Here is a 16,577-nt window from a genome sequence, read left to right as displayed (position 1 = left end):
ATGGAAAATAAAAACAAGGTTGGCAGGCTACAAATCAACAACAGTCAACAGTCCAACACAAAGCAAGTTAAATCTACTTTAGTGGGCCACAAATCAATAGAAGCCTAAAGTTGATGAATAGGATGCAAAGGGGTTGAACTTGAAAAGAACCAACCCAAGCCCGATTTGATATCACTCAAGCAAATTCCTCCGATTTGCTTTCACCAAAAACAACTTTCACTTTTTTTCTCTTGGTCAGAAATTAGAAAAGTGAGAGAGAGCTTCTTCCCTAAACTATTCACCAAAAAAGCAAGAAAGAGAAAGTTAAGCAAAAGGTAGAAGTCTTATCACCCACATCAAACTGTATCAAGAAGTCAGAAGTCAAAAGGTAATTTCATTTCCTTATACATGCATCATATCTTATTCTCTTCATCTTCAACATTCTGCCAATTCATTCTGGGTTACATAGGAAAGATGATCTCTGCTCTTTACTGCTGTACATCTACGGCCACATGTGTGTCTTGGGGACCAAGTTGTTTTTCAATGGCCAAGATATGGGTTTACCATTGAAATTACTTGTTTCTGTTGTCTTGTGGCTTTCGGTCAACAAGAGAAAGTCAGAACTAAAGTTCCTATTTGAAGATTAATGAAAAAAAAGTGAGATGGTGGGTTGGTGAAGCACAAAGTTCGAGGGTTGATCTAGGAGAAAGCAACTCAACAACATGCAAGGAGATACAAAAGAAGTTGGTTCACCATTCTGAAGTCAAGGAGAGATAACTAGTGTTTTGAGGTTTATGTTCTGAGAAGAGCTCTATGAAGAAGTTCATCTACTTGGACAGTACTTCCTAGTCAAAGGAGCATTCTGCCAGAATGAAGAACTGAATCAGAAGCTAGCAAATCTGGTTTATCACATAGCAAAGAGGCTGTTGAAGCATCAATCTCCTTTATGTTTTACAGATTGTAATTTACTTTTCAATGTTTATCTTTCTGCAATTTTTTGAGGTAAAAGGATGAATGAGAGAGTCATTGAAAAAGCCTAAGAGTGGAAAGAGGCAGAGAGATACACATGAGTGAAAAGTTTAGAGTTATTTCATATTTCTTTAGGTATTAGCATAACCAAGTCAAGTTAGGTTAGAACTTGAGAGTGAAAGGATTGTGTCGATCCTGTGGAATTGGTGTATGTAATACCTTAACTATAGTGAAAATTCCACCACCGTTGTGGTGGAGACTGGATGTAGGTTGCATTGCACAAGGCAATTGAACCATGATACATGATGGTGTCAGCTTCTCTCTTCCCTACTCTGTTCTGTTTTCTGATATTTATGAGACAAAAATAAATTGTCTCATAAATTTTTTATTGCTGAATTTAAACAGAATCAGAATTAAAAGTTTGTTTTAAAAAGTTATTTCAGTAACATAAAAGAAGTTCATAGATTCAACCCCTCCTTCTCTAAGCCTTCTACAACCTTCAACCTCTTTCATCCAAAATTCGCTTTTTGAGAGTTTAGCATATAACTTCTGTTTTGTCAAAATGATTAGCACAACTCTCAAATGTTCCTCGTGATCTTTGTCACTTGCGAAATATACTAAAATATCATCTATAAAAACTACCACAAAATTATTTAGGTAAAGTCTAAAGATATGGTTTATATAATCCATAACTACTGCGCGATCATTAGTCAAACCAAAAATATTACGGTGTACTTATAATATCCATAACACGTTCTAATGACAATTTTAGATATATATTCATCCTTTATCCTGATCTGATAGTACTCTAATGTAAGATCAATTTTAAAAAACATCTTAATCTCTCTTAATTATTCTATAAAATAATTAATCCCTGGAAGAGGGTACTTATTCTTAATTATTATCTTATTTAACTTATGATAGTCTACACACAGTTACATACTTTAATTTTTTTTCTTAACTAATAATATTGTATTTTCTAAGATAAAAGAGTAAGACCGATAAAGAAATAAAGAGAGTCGCATTTACATGACATACTAAGAAGAGGGAAAACAACACATGTATAAAAAGAGAAAAAAACATTCTGCGTCACAATATTAGTTGATCTTTTAAAATGTTTTATAACTGACTAATTGAAGTTATTTTATAAAAATTTCAATAATAATCTTATATAAACTTGTACCTTTTAACAACAAACAAACCCATTATATATTTTCTTACACACCCCATTATATTTATATGGATATGATTTTGTGGTATTTTCATTGTACCCCAACGTTTATACTCACCTTCCGTCAATAATTGTTACTACATAAAAAGGTTAAGAACCTAACGGGAAAAGACAGGATAAGCCAACAGACTGGAATAAAGGACATTCACATAATTTAAACTTTGATTATAAAGAAGTGGCTTTCAAGAAACCTGCTGAGCGTTGTCATTTGATTTACAACTCCTATATTTTTTTTAATTAAGAACATATCATAACATGCATTTTTTTTCCCTCTACTACTTATTACCATTCTCAATAGAGGTGGAAATATACCAGATTGTTTATTTCCCCCTACTTGACATATGTTAGATTGCATTGGACACAGACATACAAAATTATGTTTGACAGAGAAGATATAGATAGAGATAATATGTCTAGAGATATTGAATTAGTATATTTTGTGTCTATCCTGATAAGAAGGACACATGAACACTAACAAGAGACACAACTTTTTTTTATTTTTTTCATTAGTTTTGTTAATTTTTCATAATTATATATTTTTATTATTATATTTTTCATCTCAAATTTTTTGAATGAAAAAAAAATAAGAATAAATTAGATTTTCATAATTTGTTCTAGTTTATCACCAAACAGAATACAAGAATACAAAATTTTGTGTCTCTGTCCATCAGTGTTTTGTCTTGTCATGTTCTCAGAAACAAACGCAGCCTTAGATATGTTTAAATCTATTAAGATATAAATAAATATATAAATACTTTTTTATAGCTAAAAAAATTATTAAACTTTATATATTATTTATATTTTATTATAAATGGTTCTATATATTTTAAATACTTTAAGTTCAAAATTTTGATATAAATAATTTTTAAGTATATTTTTTGTCTTTAATGTTTGTGATTTTTTTAAATACTTTTAACATTTAGTTTCATTCAATTTTGTCTTTAACATTTTTGATTTGTATCAAAATTACTCCTAAACGTTAATTTCATATAAAATTTTAGGGACAAAATTAAAAAATTTTTTAAGACAATTTTGACACAAATTAAAAAATGTTAGAAACAAAATTCAATGAATCGAAAATATTGGAGACAAAACCAACAAAATTAATTAGAAAATATTTAAAAAAATATAAACACTAAAGATAAAATATATACTTTATTTTTTAATATTTAAAAAAATCTGTCAATTCTTTAAACAAACTTTAAACTAGATCAGACTCAATAAAAAATCAAACTCAAAAATATTTTATGACCAATTAATTACATTTTCATCCCTCCTTTCTCACTCAATTTTTTTCTTGGCCGAAAAAAAATTATTCCTTAAATTCTTGAAGTGTATTTATGAACTGATGTTTATATTTTTATCTATTTATATAATGAATAAAGTATCATTTTTGTTTATGCATAAGATAAATATCAAAATGTGTCCATGAGTTATAATTCAAATGACATAGTTTTTTATACTCACCTAAAAAATTACAGGTTCAAATTTTTTTATTTTTAATTTTTTTTAAAAAAGAATAAATATCAAAATGTGATGCTGAAGATATAGTTATATAACTAGTAGGTTGGCTATAGAGATAAGGAATAGTAGAAGAATTAGATTTTTAAGAAGACACATAGTTACAATGTGAAAAGTTGAAAGATTTTTATTTTGGACTTTTATCAGATTCAAACAAAAAAGAATTTGTAATACGAAATTGTGAATTTTGGAATAAATTTTAATGAGTAAAATTTTTTATGGAGGTGAGAACTCCACCAATAGAAATTGGAGCTCTTAAACTAATTTTTTAGTGTCTTGCACTTGACTACCTTATTAGAAGGACCGCATGATAAAGAAGTGTAGAAATTTAATAAAGATGGTATATATTTTACTAATAACTTTTTTGTGCAAGTATTGCAGTAAATAGAAATTTTGACAAAGATATAACCAATTACAGTTTTATCAAAAGAATTTGAAAAGGATTAATTTTTTTTTTAATATTGAACTGTTTATCTGGTTTATTTTAATTAAATAAGTTAATACTAAAAATTAATTCAGTATATTAAAAATTATTGAAGAAACTGATATTGTATATATACTTCGTAAAAAATATATTAAAATAGTACAACATTTATTTTTTATTTATAAATTTACTTGATAGATATAATATGTTCAGATAGATGATATTAGATAATTAAAAAATACACCAAGCACATAAAACAATATTTTAAAAATTGAATAAGGGTGTCAATGAAAAAAAAAAAAAAGCACACAAAAAATGGTTGGTTAATTGTTTTTTTTGTTGTTGTTATTTTGAAATATCTGGTTAAGCAAAAATAATAGCATATTTCGTTTATTCAACTTGAATTAAATTTAAATATATAATGACTGAAGTGGGACTTGAACTCACCCACTCTGAAGAGGACAGACGGCTCAACTATCCTAATTATTTTAGTTTTATAACTAACGACTTGACTAGTGCGAGGTTTGTCAAGTTGCATATTTTTTGAGTAAAAATAGATATTATTATTATTATTATTCATTATAATATTATATATGTATTTTTGCAAATATGTATATTAAATATAAAATTGAAAGCCATTTTAATTTTACCACTAATAAAGTAGTTGAAGTAAAAGAAACTACCTTTTTAGTTACTGTGTTAATTCCAAAATATCATTAATTATTTATAATTAAATGTTTGAATTTCAAATAAAAATGTACACGAATTGAAGTTATAAAAAATATTTAATAAAGAGTACATTTTTTTTACTGTTATTATTGAATTATGCTAGGTAAGAGTGTCTTTTAATTCTTAATTTAATAAAAAGAATATACAACGGGTATAGTTAGGAGAAAAATTCATTATCTCTTGTCTTTTGGAAATAATGGCAAGTGCACTACTGAGTGTGAGTTGTAGAAAACACACATATGCGGTTCTAGTGGGTAAGTGGATTATTTTTTTTTCCCCTTTTCTGAAATATTTTTTTTTAGGGCATGTTCGTGAGTTGCGAAGAAAAAGAAAGAGAAGACTTAAAAAAGAAAAAAGAAAAAGAAAGAGAGGACTTAAGAGTTTTAATTCTCTATTGTTCACGAGTTTAAACAAAAATGTTTGAAAGATTATAGAAAATTAGCTCACATTAATTTAAGGTTATTTTATTTTATATTATTTAATTACTACTAAAATAATTAAATAACATTAAATGTAATAAATATGTAATTAAAGATGTTAAGTTAAATAAGATAATTTTAAGTTATTATAATTTTATTTTTTAATTTAATAACATATTAAATTTAATATTTTCGTGACACAAATAATTACGGATAAAATAATAAATTCTCAAATAAATCTTCTCAATTTGAAAGGACTTGAAAATTGAAGTTATTAAGGAATTTGAAAAGAGAGCTCACAAAAACCTCAAAAACCTTTAATTTGTTCTCTAAATAATAAAACTCATAAATGGAATTTAATCCTCCAAAATCTTCAAAACTCAATAATTAAAACTAAACTCGTGATTACATCCTAGAGTGATCGAGCAGAAATTAAATAGTTTTTTTTTCTTAACCAAATATTTTATTTATTGAGATTAGTAGCTTTAACTTAATTCCAAAAATTAATTTATAAGGTGAATGATGTCACACTTATATATTTAGAAAATCACTATTTTTTATTGAAAGAAATACTAAAGAAAACAACTAAAGATGCTCAATTACTCATACATCAAAAGTTCAGAAATACAGTCAAGAATGATGCCAAGATTACAAATTTTGAGGTCCTGAAAATACAGAATTTTTGACTATTTAGTTTATTGCTGAGGACTTCCAACATGCCACATTAGAAGATGATGAGCCTTTAGTGATAACAACTCATTACGAAATGGAATTGTAAAGCGAATCTTGGTTGACATAGGGGCATATTCGAATTTGTTGTTCAAAAACATGTTTGGTGCTTTAGGCCTTAAAGATCAACATCTCAAACTACATTTGCCTAGGGTAATGGGTTTGGAAGATCACTATATCAAGCCCGACGGGGTTATCGACCTCTTCTTCACAATGGGGGAGGGTCTGGAAGCTTTAGTTGGGTAAGCAGAGTTTGTCATTCTAAAGGATTCGACAGCTTCTAATGTCATTCTCAGATGAAAAATGCTTAATGATTTTTGTGCATGAAGTATCTGACGACTGAAGGTCGGGTAGCAACAATCCGAGAAGATCAAGTAGCAGCTATCAAATGCAACAATGCAAGTTTAACCCTAAGGGACAAGGCAAAGGAGTAGACATGTGTACTTTTAGTAGATTTGGATTTCCAAATTCAGGAGAAACCAAGACCTGAGCCCAACGAGAACTTGGAAAAATTTCAAATTGGAAATGATGCAGAAAAGTACACATTGATCAATAAAGACTTACCCTATTCCTTGAAGTCAGAACTCCAAATTTTCTTAAGAGGTAATATCGATTTGTTTGCATGGAAGCCATCCGATATGTCTGGAATTGATCCCACGTTCATATCCCATCAGCTTGCCATTGATCCCTTGTACAAACCGGTCATACAATGACATTACAAAATATCACAAGACTGAGTTGACGAGGTCAAAAGACAAGTGCAAGGACTGTTGAATGCTGGTTTTATTAGAGAACTCACATATTTAACATGGTTGTTGACAATATGATTGATTCTTCATCTGGTTATCGGACACTAAGTTTTTTAGATATGTACAGTGGTTATAACCAGATTCTAATGTATCAACCAGATGAAGATAAAATTGCATTTATCACTCCATGAGGAATTTATTGTTATACCGTAATGCCATTTGGTTTAAAAAAATGCAGAGACCACTTATCAGAGATTGATGGCTAAAGTATTTACAAAGCAGATCGGGAGGAATTTAGAGGTTTACATCAATGACATGTTGATAAAGACCAAAGCAGATGCCAACTTGATTATTGATTTGCGAGAAACCTTCCATTGCCTCTGACTCCATAAGATGAGATTGAACCTAACTAAGTGTGCATTTGGCGTTTGAGGAGGAAAGTTTATCGAGTTCATGGTAACCCAAAGAAGTACTGAAGCTAACCCTGAAAAATGTCAAACTATTTTAGATATGTCAAGTCCTCAGAGCCTCAAAGAGGTGCAAAAGCTCACAGATCGTTTAGCTGCTTTGTCGAGGTTTCTAGGCACCTCTATTGAAAAAGCAAAGCCTTTCTTTAAATTAATGAAGAAACGGGTCACTTTTGAATTGATAGAAGAGTGTGAGGATGCCTTCAAATGCTTTAAAACTTTGTTATCTTCTCCTCCTATTCTAGCAAAACCAGAACCCAGAAAGCCGTTATATTTATACTTATCTATAACCGATGAGTCTGTAGCTTCAGTCTTAGTGTTGGAAGGTGAAAGCAAACAATAACGACCTGTGTATTTTATTAGTAGGGTCCTTCAAGGTCTCAAATTAAGATACTCAAAATTAAAAAAAAAAAACTCACTTTTGCACTATTAACATCGGCATGTTGGTTAAGACAATATTTTCAAAGTTACCTAATAATTGTACGAACCGACCAACCGATTAAAAAAGTTTTGCAAGAACCAGATTTGGCAGGTCAGATGATGAGTTGGTCGATAGAATTATCACAATTTGATATACAATACGAACCACGCTTTGTTATAAAGGCACAAGTGATGGTAGATTTTTTGGCTAAAATGACCTACTCAACTCCCGAACAACCAACTTGGTAGCTCCATGTTGATGGAGCTTCGAATATGAGATCTGGGGGTGCAGGAATCATCCCGAGTAAAGGCGAAGATTTGGCCATTATTGAAGCTCCATCAAGTTTGATTTTCCAATCTCAAACAATCAACTTGAATATAAAGCTCTAATTGCAGGATTGGCGTTAGCATATGAGGTCGGAGTAACGAAGCTTACAGTATTCAATGACTCCTAAATTGTAATCTTCCAAGTTAATAGTGAGTATCAAGCACGGGACCTACTATTACAATTATATCTAAAGAAAGTACAAAGCAAAATTTTAAACTTTAAATCATTTTGTATTAAGCATGTGCCTCGAGAACAAATCACACAAGCTGACGTCTTATCAAAGTTAGCGAGTACCAAATCAGGAAGGGGTAACCGAAGCCTAATTCAAGAAGTACTTTCGGAGCCATCTATAGGTATTTTCGATATTACTGTGTCACAAAGTGGAAATGTCACTACCTAGTTAGATCCATATGGTATTCTTCCTAGCGACCCGAAGGAAGCCAGGAAGTTACGCCTAAAATCAGCCAAATATACCATGATTAATGAGCAATTATATAAAAGAGGCATCTAGCAGCCCCTACTTAAATGTCTAAAATCTCAACAAATAAATTATGTGTTGCAAGAGATATATGAAGGGTGTTGTGGACATTATATGGGAGGCAAGTCGTTGGCATAGAAGGTCATAAGAGCCGGGTATTATTGGTCCACAATAATAAAAGATGCAATAGAGTATGTAAAGAGATGTCAAAAGTGTCAGATCCATGGCAATCTCCACCAAACCCCACCTCAGGAGCTCGTTTTCGTGATTCTGACAAGACCTTTTGCAAAATGGGGAGTAGATTTATTAGGACCTTTTTCCTATAGACCTAGCCAAGTTAAATTTTTTATAGTGGCAATTGATTATTTCATTAAGTGGATCGAAGCTATGTCACTGTAAAAAATAACAGCGTCTCAATATCGGAAGTTTGTTTGGAGAGACATCTTCACGAGTTTCGAGATTCTTGAGACAATAGTGATAAATAATGGGACTCAATTTGCAGATTTTCAATTTCAAGAATTCTTAAGGGGAACATCCACAAGTCAATGGCCAAGTAGAAGGCGCAAATAAAATAACCCTCAAAGGTTTGAAAAAGAGATTAGACAACTTCCTAGGATTGTGGGTTAACGAGGTATGGTTGGTACTATGGTCTTATTTCACTAAACCCCAATCCTCTACAGGAAAAACGCCATTTCGAGTTACTTACAGGGAGGAAGCAGTGATACCGGTGAAAATTGGTGAACCTATCCGGCTAGCCCACAGTTACTCCTCAAAAATACAGAAATCACTTTGATCGAAATCTCATTGATAAAGTAAGATCCGCAGCCAACTTATCCGAGCAGGCCTTAAAGCAGAAAATTGCAAAAAGGTATAACACCATGGTTAAACCTAGGAGTTCCAGATTGGCGACCTCGTGCTAAGACAAGCTGATGCTGGAGTCTCGGGTACTCAGAAAAAGTTGGCTCCCACATGGAAAGGACCCTTCATAATCAAGAAAAGTCTAGGCAAAGGGGCTTATAAATTAGAAAGCTTGGATGGTTCCGAGATCCCGAGGACGTGGAATGCTATTCACTTAAAGAAGTATCATCCTTAGGAGTCTCGATATTGGAGTAAGTGTTGTCATTAAATATTTTTGACATTAGAATAAAAGGCACTCTTTTCCTATTAATTTAGGTTTTTAATGAGGCCTTACTTTAAAAATTTTGTATTGAATTCATCATATGATTTGATAAAATAATTGTCAAAAAATAATTGCATAGTTTAAATTTGATCACATGAATAAACGCCAAGAAACCTAAACAACGGAAGGGTTCATCCAAAAATAACGTATTTTCAAATTCAAAGCCAGGAAAATGGTAAAATATAATTAAAGCACTTAAAGTGTAAATAATGATCTAAATAAAATGTCTGTTATAGCCAAATAAATTCTGAAAAAATGGAAAAGAAGTTTTGTTCATAAGATGCAAAATAAAACTTAGAAAACCTTACAAAGGAAAGTTAAGTTATATTAATTATCTTTTCATCAATTACTTTCTTAAAAGTACCGACTCTGGAGATGTCCAAGTCGAGAGCTAAAAGTTTAATATGCTCAAGCATGTTCTTTTCGACATTAAACACTCCATCCACGGCAGCTTGCTTGGCTTTCTTGACCGAGGTGGAGAGTTCGTCAATATGTTACATAAACTCAAAAATTTGTTTCTTATATTTATCTTTGGAAGTACTTTTTGCTTCCTCCTTGAAGGCTCTGTTTCTCCTCCTTAAGGGTTGTCAAAGATTCATTCAAATTTTGAGCCTCTGACTTAGCCTCATTCAACTCCTTCTCATGCTTCGAAATCTCATATCGAAAAATAGCAAACTCCTTCTCGGTATCTCTCAATAAGTGACCGATCGAAGTAGTATTCTCTGAACCCAAGGTAAAGTTTCCTCAATAGGAAGTTTGGCTAAGCCTGACTTAGTCATCTTAGTCAACAAATACTCATCAACAAATTCAGGAAATTAAAACTTCGTTTCCAAAATGCAACCAAAGGAGGTCGAAGGAGAAACTTTTGCTACTTTAACTTGATCTTTACCTTTCTTTTGCTTCTTCTTTTTAGGAGAGTTAATAGGAGAAAGGTCGTCAACATCTTGAACCTCGGGACCAATTCCCGAATTAAATTTTGGGGGAGAGGTATGTCGCTTAAAGTGGCAGAAGAAGAAACTTTGTTCCCACTACCCGGATTCACATTTTGGGTAGGATCAGAAGAAGCCAACCTCCTCTTCATTGTTATAATAGTTTCTAAGCCGCTAGCCATGTCAACTACAAAGAGAGGGCGTAAGGTTGTTAAGCAAAAAACAAAAGAGGCAAACATTTACCAACAGCATTTCGAGCAGCATGCTCGTCTGCCAAGATAGTCAAAAGATTCAGAGGTTGGTTATTCCAGAGTTCCAAAAATATCTAAATACTTGTGAACTCAGAAGCATTAACACCTTGTAATTGAATCTTGGGAGAAAAATCATTAAAGTTCCAATACAAATTAAATGTTTTTTCATCTTTCAAAGTCATGAAAAAGGTGTAGTTCCCTCTACTCTCTCTATCTTAAAAAATCTCTTTAAAATCTTGATAAGATTTTTCAAAGATGTTAAAGATCCTCCTATTCGAGTTACCACGGAAGGAGATGAACCCGTGACCTTGAGAACTAAAAGGCATTGTTAAGTTGAAAAAGTAGAAAAAGAACATAGAAGCTCAAAGCTTCAGATGATGGCCCAAGTATTTGGATGCAACTGTGAGGGAGCGCATCCAGTATATCTTAAGATATCCTACTGAAAGTCGGTGAAGGAAAGACGAACTCCGAAGTGGATAAAGAGAGTCTCGTACATCCATAGCCAATCAGGCCGAGAGCCTGCATAGTGGTTATAGTGACAGAGACAATCATTTCTATGAGGAACAAAAAGGACATATAAATTCTTCAAGTTAGAATTAAAGATAACCCCGACTTTTTGCAAGGCATCTAAATCTTCTTGAGCAACCGTGGAAGGAGTGAACTTCACATCCTCAGAAACCCAAGAATAGGGATCCACCCACTGAGTTGGGGCAGGACACGGAGGTGGTCCTGAAGATGACGTCCCAACTCATTTACGAGAAGCTATTATTTTCTTTCTCGGCATTTCGGATATACCTAAGGGACATCACTACTATGTCACAGAGAAAAATTTTCTATGTTTTTTCTAGAGAATAAAAACTCTAAAATTTTCAAAAAAGAAGAAGAAAAACCTAAAATCACTTGTGCATTAAGTAGAGAAAAATTAAACAGTGGTACCCTTACTAAAAAGTTCGATTACTTAAACATTCAAAATTAGAAGTGAAGAATGAAACAAATTCAAATGAAGTTATGCATATGCAAGAGTAATGAGAAGAAGAAAAATTTCATCTACGAGTCATTTTTGAATTCATAAGCAGCAGAACAAGAAAAGAAAAACAAAAAAAAGATAAATTTTCCTACCTGAATACAATTAACAGCTACTAAGATAAGAAGAAGAGAAAGCTCCGAACGCCCAAGAACTCGAAGAAAATGAGAGGGAGGAGAGATTTTCTTTGAAGGAGAAGAATGATTTTTAAAGTGAATTTAAGAATGGAAGAAGGAGTAGAAGTTTTTTTTAGTAGAATTAAATGTGATATTGATTGATGGAAAGAGAGAAAGATGTGAATTAAAGTTGACAGTTCGAAAATTGATGAAAAGTTAAAACCGCTCGAAGAAATTGAAAGGACTTTCCAAGTTTTTTGGCGCTCAAAAAAACCAAAAAATCCAATTGGGCTTGATCCACTAAAACTCGGATATACTTGATAAGGTCGTAAATAAAAAAACTTGAGTTGAGATACTATTTTGGATAAAAACAGATAATAAAAAATCCAATTATACAAGTTCGAACGTTACACAAATAACGTAACAATAAAAGACAACCTTAATCGATAAAATAAAAAATCCAAGAAAATGAAACACATATCTAGGATAATAAATATCTAATGGATACTCAAAAAAAGATATAAAACAGAATAAAAAAACTCGTAAAAAATAACATAAAGCTATCATTATTACCTATAAACACTATTAACTTAAATATCAGAATGTCTTCGCAACCTATTCTTCCAATTTGGTGTGAACAGAGTATAAATCGAAATCTCTAAAATATTTTACCTTGTGCAAATCAAAAGTTACGAATAATATCTCAAAAAGATAGAGAGATATTTACAGTATCTCAACCAACATATGTTGCTTCTTTTATAGGATGATATAAATAACTAACTAATAAGAGACAGCACTTAACTTTGATATGTATACATAAATTACATTATTCTGTTATATGAAAGTGTGAAGGGGACCTAGCATGCATGTTTCTAGAGACTAAGATGATGTTGGATGTGTCATTATCCAAATGAAAATTTGTGTGACCGGCCATCAACTAATTGCTTGGTAGTATTTGTAGTGGACCTCACAAACAATTAAGCTGCTTATTCTTCCATTCATTCATACTTCATACTTCATACTTATTAGCTTCTTAATTAATGTGATTGGAATCTTGATTCATTGTGGACCACAATATGTATAGTTAATGGATGGTTTTGGTTGGTTTGATGGATTGGTGCAAATTAGCCGGAATCTTTCTTAGATAAGAACATTATTATAATAATAATTTGATTGTGATCTTTTTTGGCTGCTGGCCACTATTGATCTTCAAGTAGTAGTGGAAGAAAGCTGGAATCTACACTAACACACATACAAGATTTAAAAAGAAACAAGGGATATTCATAGCTTTTTATTGTATTTTTATTTTGGTATATGAGAATTTAAGTGGGTTGATACCTCATAAGAATTAAGATTCAAATCCTACATTTAATTTTCAGCAAATAACAGTGTGAAAAAAAGTTTATTTCTATTTTATTTAATTTATAGCTAGACTCTACTTGTAATTTTTATGTGAGTGTGACCATGTCTTGTGTTTATATAGGAATTGTTGATATATCACTATCAAAACATTAATTATGCTTCTAAGTTCATCAAAAACTTTTAAATATATGCCTTTTTTTTTTAATAAATTTTTATGTATAAATTTGAATTTTTATATTTTTTGTCTTTTATTTGCTTCATTATAATATTACTAATGATTTTGTTTTCAACATAATTTCATTTCATTTTAAATTTATTTCAATATAACTAAATTTTATATTTGTTTTAATCATTTTTCTTAAAAAATAAGATATGATATTAATAGAGACATTATGTTCAGAAATACTGAATTAGTGTATTTTGTGTCCATTTTGATATAAAAAATACAGAGACACTAACAAGAGACACAGCTTATTTTTTATTTTTTCTTTTATTGTTCTTGTTAATTTTTTATAATTATATTTTTCTTTCCAAATTTTTTGAATGAAAAAAAAGAGAATAAATTAGACTTTTTATAATTTATTTTATTTTATCACTAAACTAAATATAAGAATACTAATTTTTGTGTATCTATCATTTGTATCTTATTTTCAATATCTTATCTTATCCTATTTTCAGAACCAAACACAGTCTTATTGTCAAAGAGTTCATATTTTACTTTCATCATATATGAGGGATCCATTTTCCCATTCGATTGGGTCATTTTAGAGAGTTTTTTACTAAAAAAGATTAAAAGAAATTAAGTAAGAAAACTTAAGATGAGAAGATATTATATTTAATTCAAAATTTTAAGATGTCAAGTTAATATGTTTTTTATTTTAGAATAAACACCCAATTTGATCGGTCTCTAGCTATTTTTTCAAAAGACAAGGCAATCTCTGTTTAAAAAAAAGACATTTCAGCCCCTAACTAAATTATTTTGGGATAATACAATTTCTTCATTAAAAAAGCCGTTAAATAATAACAAAAATTAGTATTGCAAGATTTTTATTTGTAATTTTTGGCTGTTTTAAACCTTTACAAAAAAAATTCTACAACAAAATCAATTACTATCATCACTATTACTGTTTTTGTCACAATTATTTTTATAATTTTTATCTCTGCTATTTCAATTATGTAATCATATCTTGCATCATCATTATCTCCTTTACCACCATTAATATAAGTAATATTATCAACATTATCACTCTCTTCTCTCATTTTTTATGCAACACTATTTTTTTTTGAAAATTTTTTTTATTATAATTACTTTTTCTTCTTTTGACATCACCGTCTACAATAGTTCTTCTCCACTTAACTATCATTAGAAAAAAAATTTTAAAAATAAATTTATTAATAGTTTAAACTCTCATAAATTATAAATAAAATTTCTATAAAATTATTTTTTTATTATTTAATAAATTTTTTAAAAAAGATCATATTGTCCTAAAATAAGTTTATTAGAGACGCAGCATCCCTTTTTTTTATAGGATCATTTTATCTTTTAAAAAAATAGACAAAAAATTTTTACTCTTTCTTATTTTAATGTGAGACTAATTTTATGTAGTGTTTACACTTACAATATTAACATATTCTTTATCTAGTACACAGTTACACACCACATCACGTTTTTCAACATGTAATCCCAAATCCAAAATGAACCTCAGGTAGTGTGAAAGTAAGAATTAATAAGTAGGCATGCCCCAAAATTGTATGCAATCAAATACTCTTGATTAGGAGTAGAAAAGCATTATAGTGATTGGATTTAAAAACAAGAGATGAAATAAAGCAACAAATTGCTTATGATGAATATAACAATATTTTGGCGAGAAGATATTCTTGATTAGGAGTTCACAAAAAAGAAGGATTATTGGTCGTTTAAGAAACAAATGAAAAAGAAATCTTATGCCTAATCTGTTGAGCAATATAACTTCGTGCACTAAACAAGCTAATATCGAAATTAAAAAATAAAAAAAAGGAAAAAGAAGAAGTGCACTTAATCATCTTATTATGTATTATTCTTCAAGGATAATATAATATTATTATTAAATTATACATTAATTACATTATCTCCTTGTTAGATGATATGACAAACATAAATGATAATATATTCTCCTTAGTTATTTTTCCGTCTCTATTAATCTCCACAAATGGAAGGTTAGCATGCATAATACAAAAGTGTCAAGCGTTATATAATTTAAATTTAAAAATAAAAAGTTACCATATATTTTTATAAATAATAGGACATGACTGCAATATGTCTTTCTAATTTTGTTGAATAGAATTTAACATTCATTCTTAAAATAAATTTAAAAATAATATATTATTATTTATTAAAATAAAAAACTATTTTAAATATTTTATATAATTAAAAAATATTAAAATATTATTACTATTTATTCAAAATACTTGCTATGTTCTCATATCTTATAAGAATTTAAAATTCATATGTACGTAAATTTCGTATCATATTATATCGTGTTTCATGTTTGAATTTAGGTATCATAGGCTACGTTTGTTTCTGAAAAGGAGATAAGACAAAGACACTAAAAATAAAAACATAAAGTACAGAGATACAATTTTATATTTTTGTATTCTGTTTGGTAATAGTGATAAATTAGAACAAATTATGAAAATTCAATTTATTCTCATTTAAAAAATTTAAAAAAAAATATAATAATAAAAAAATATAATTATAAAAAATTAACAAAAATAATAAAAAAATTAAAAAAATTATATCCCTTGTTAGAATGGACACAAAATATACTAATTCAGTGTTCTTTGATATATCTTTATCTTTGTCTCATGTATCAAACATGATTTTATATCTTCATATTTCTATTTCAGTGTCCTATTTTTAAAAACAAACGCAGCCATAGATCCCGACTCGCTTGGCAGAGGAGAATCGAGGATCAAATCGTGATAAGTTCCAACAGGTGTTGGGCCTAAGTCAAATTCGTCTGCGTAGAGGCCATATTAAGCCAAAAAATATTGGGTGCAATGGCTTATTGGCTTTAGACCATTATCGTAACATGTACTATACCGTAGCCTCACATTTATGCTTCTACGAAGTTACAAATATAGCACTGGATAAAATTTCACAAAATGAATGTGACATCTCACAATAATGATATGCAAGCCTAAAACGGGACGACATTATTAAAATATAAATTAACTTGCATTTAGTGAAGGAGAAAGCGACAGCAATATAATGGTTGAAGAGTACTACTTAA

Source organism: Arachis hypogaea, chromosome 1 (genome assembly GCF_003086295.3).
Source record: "Arachis hypogaea cultivar Tifrunner chromosome 1, arahy.Tifrunner.gnm2.J5K5, whole genome shotgun sequence".
Classification (NCBI taxonomy): domain Eukaryota; kingdom Viridiplantae; phylum Streptophyta; class Magnoliopsida; order Fabales; family Fabaceae; genus Arachis; species Arachis hypogaea.
This window is presented reverse-complemented; position numbering follows the sequence as displayed.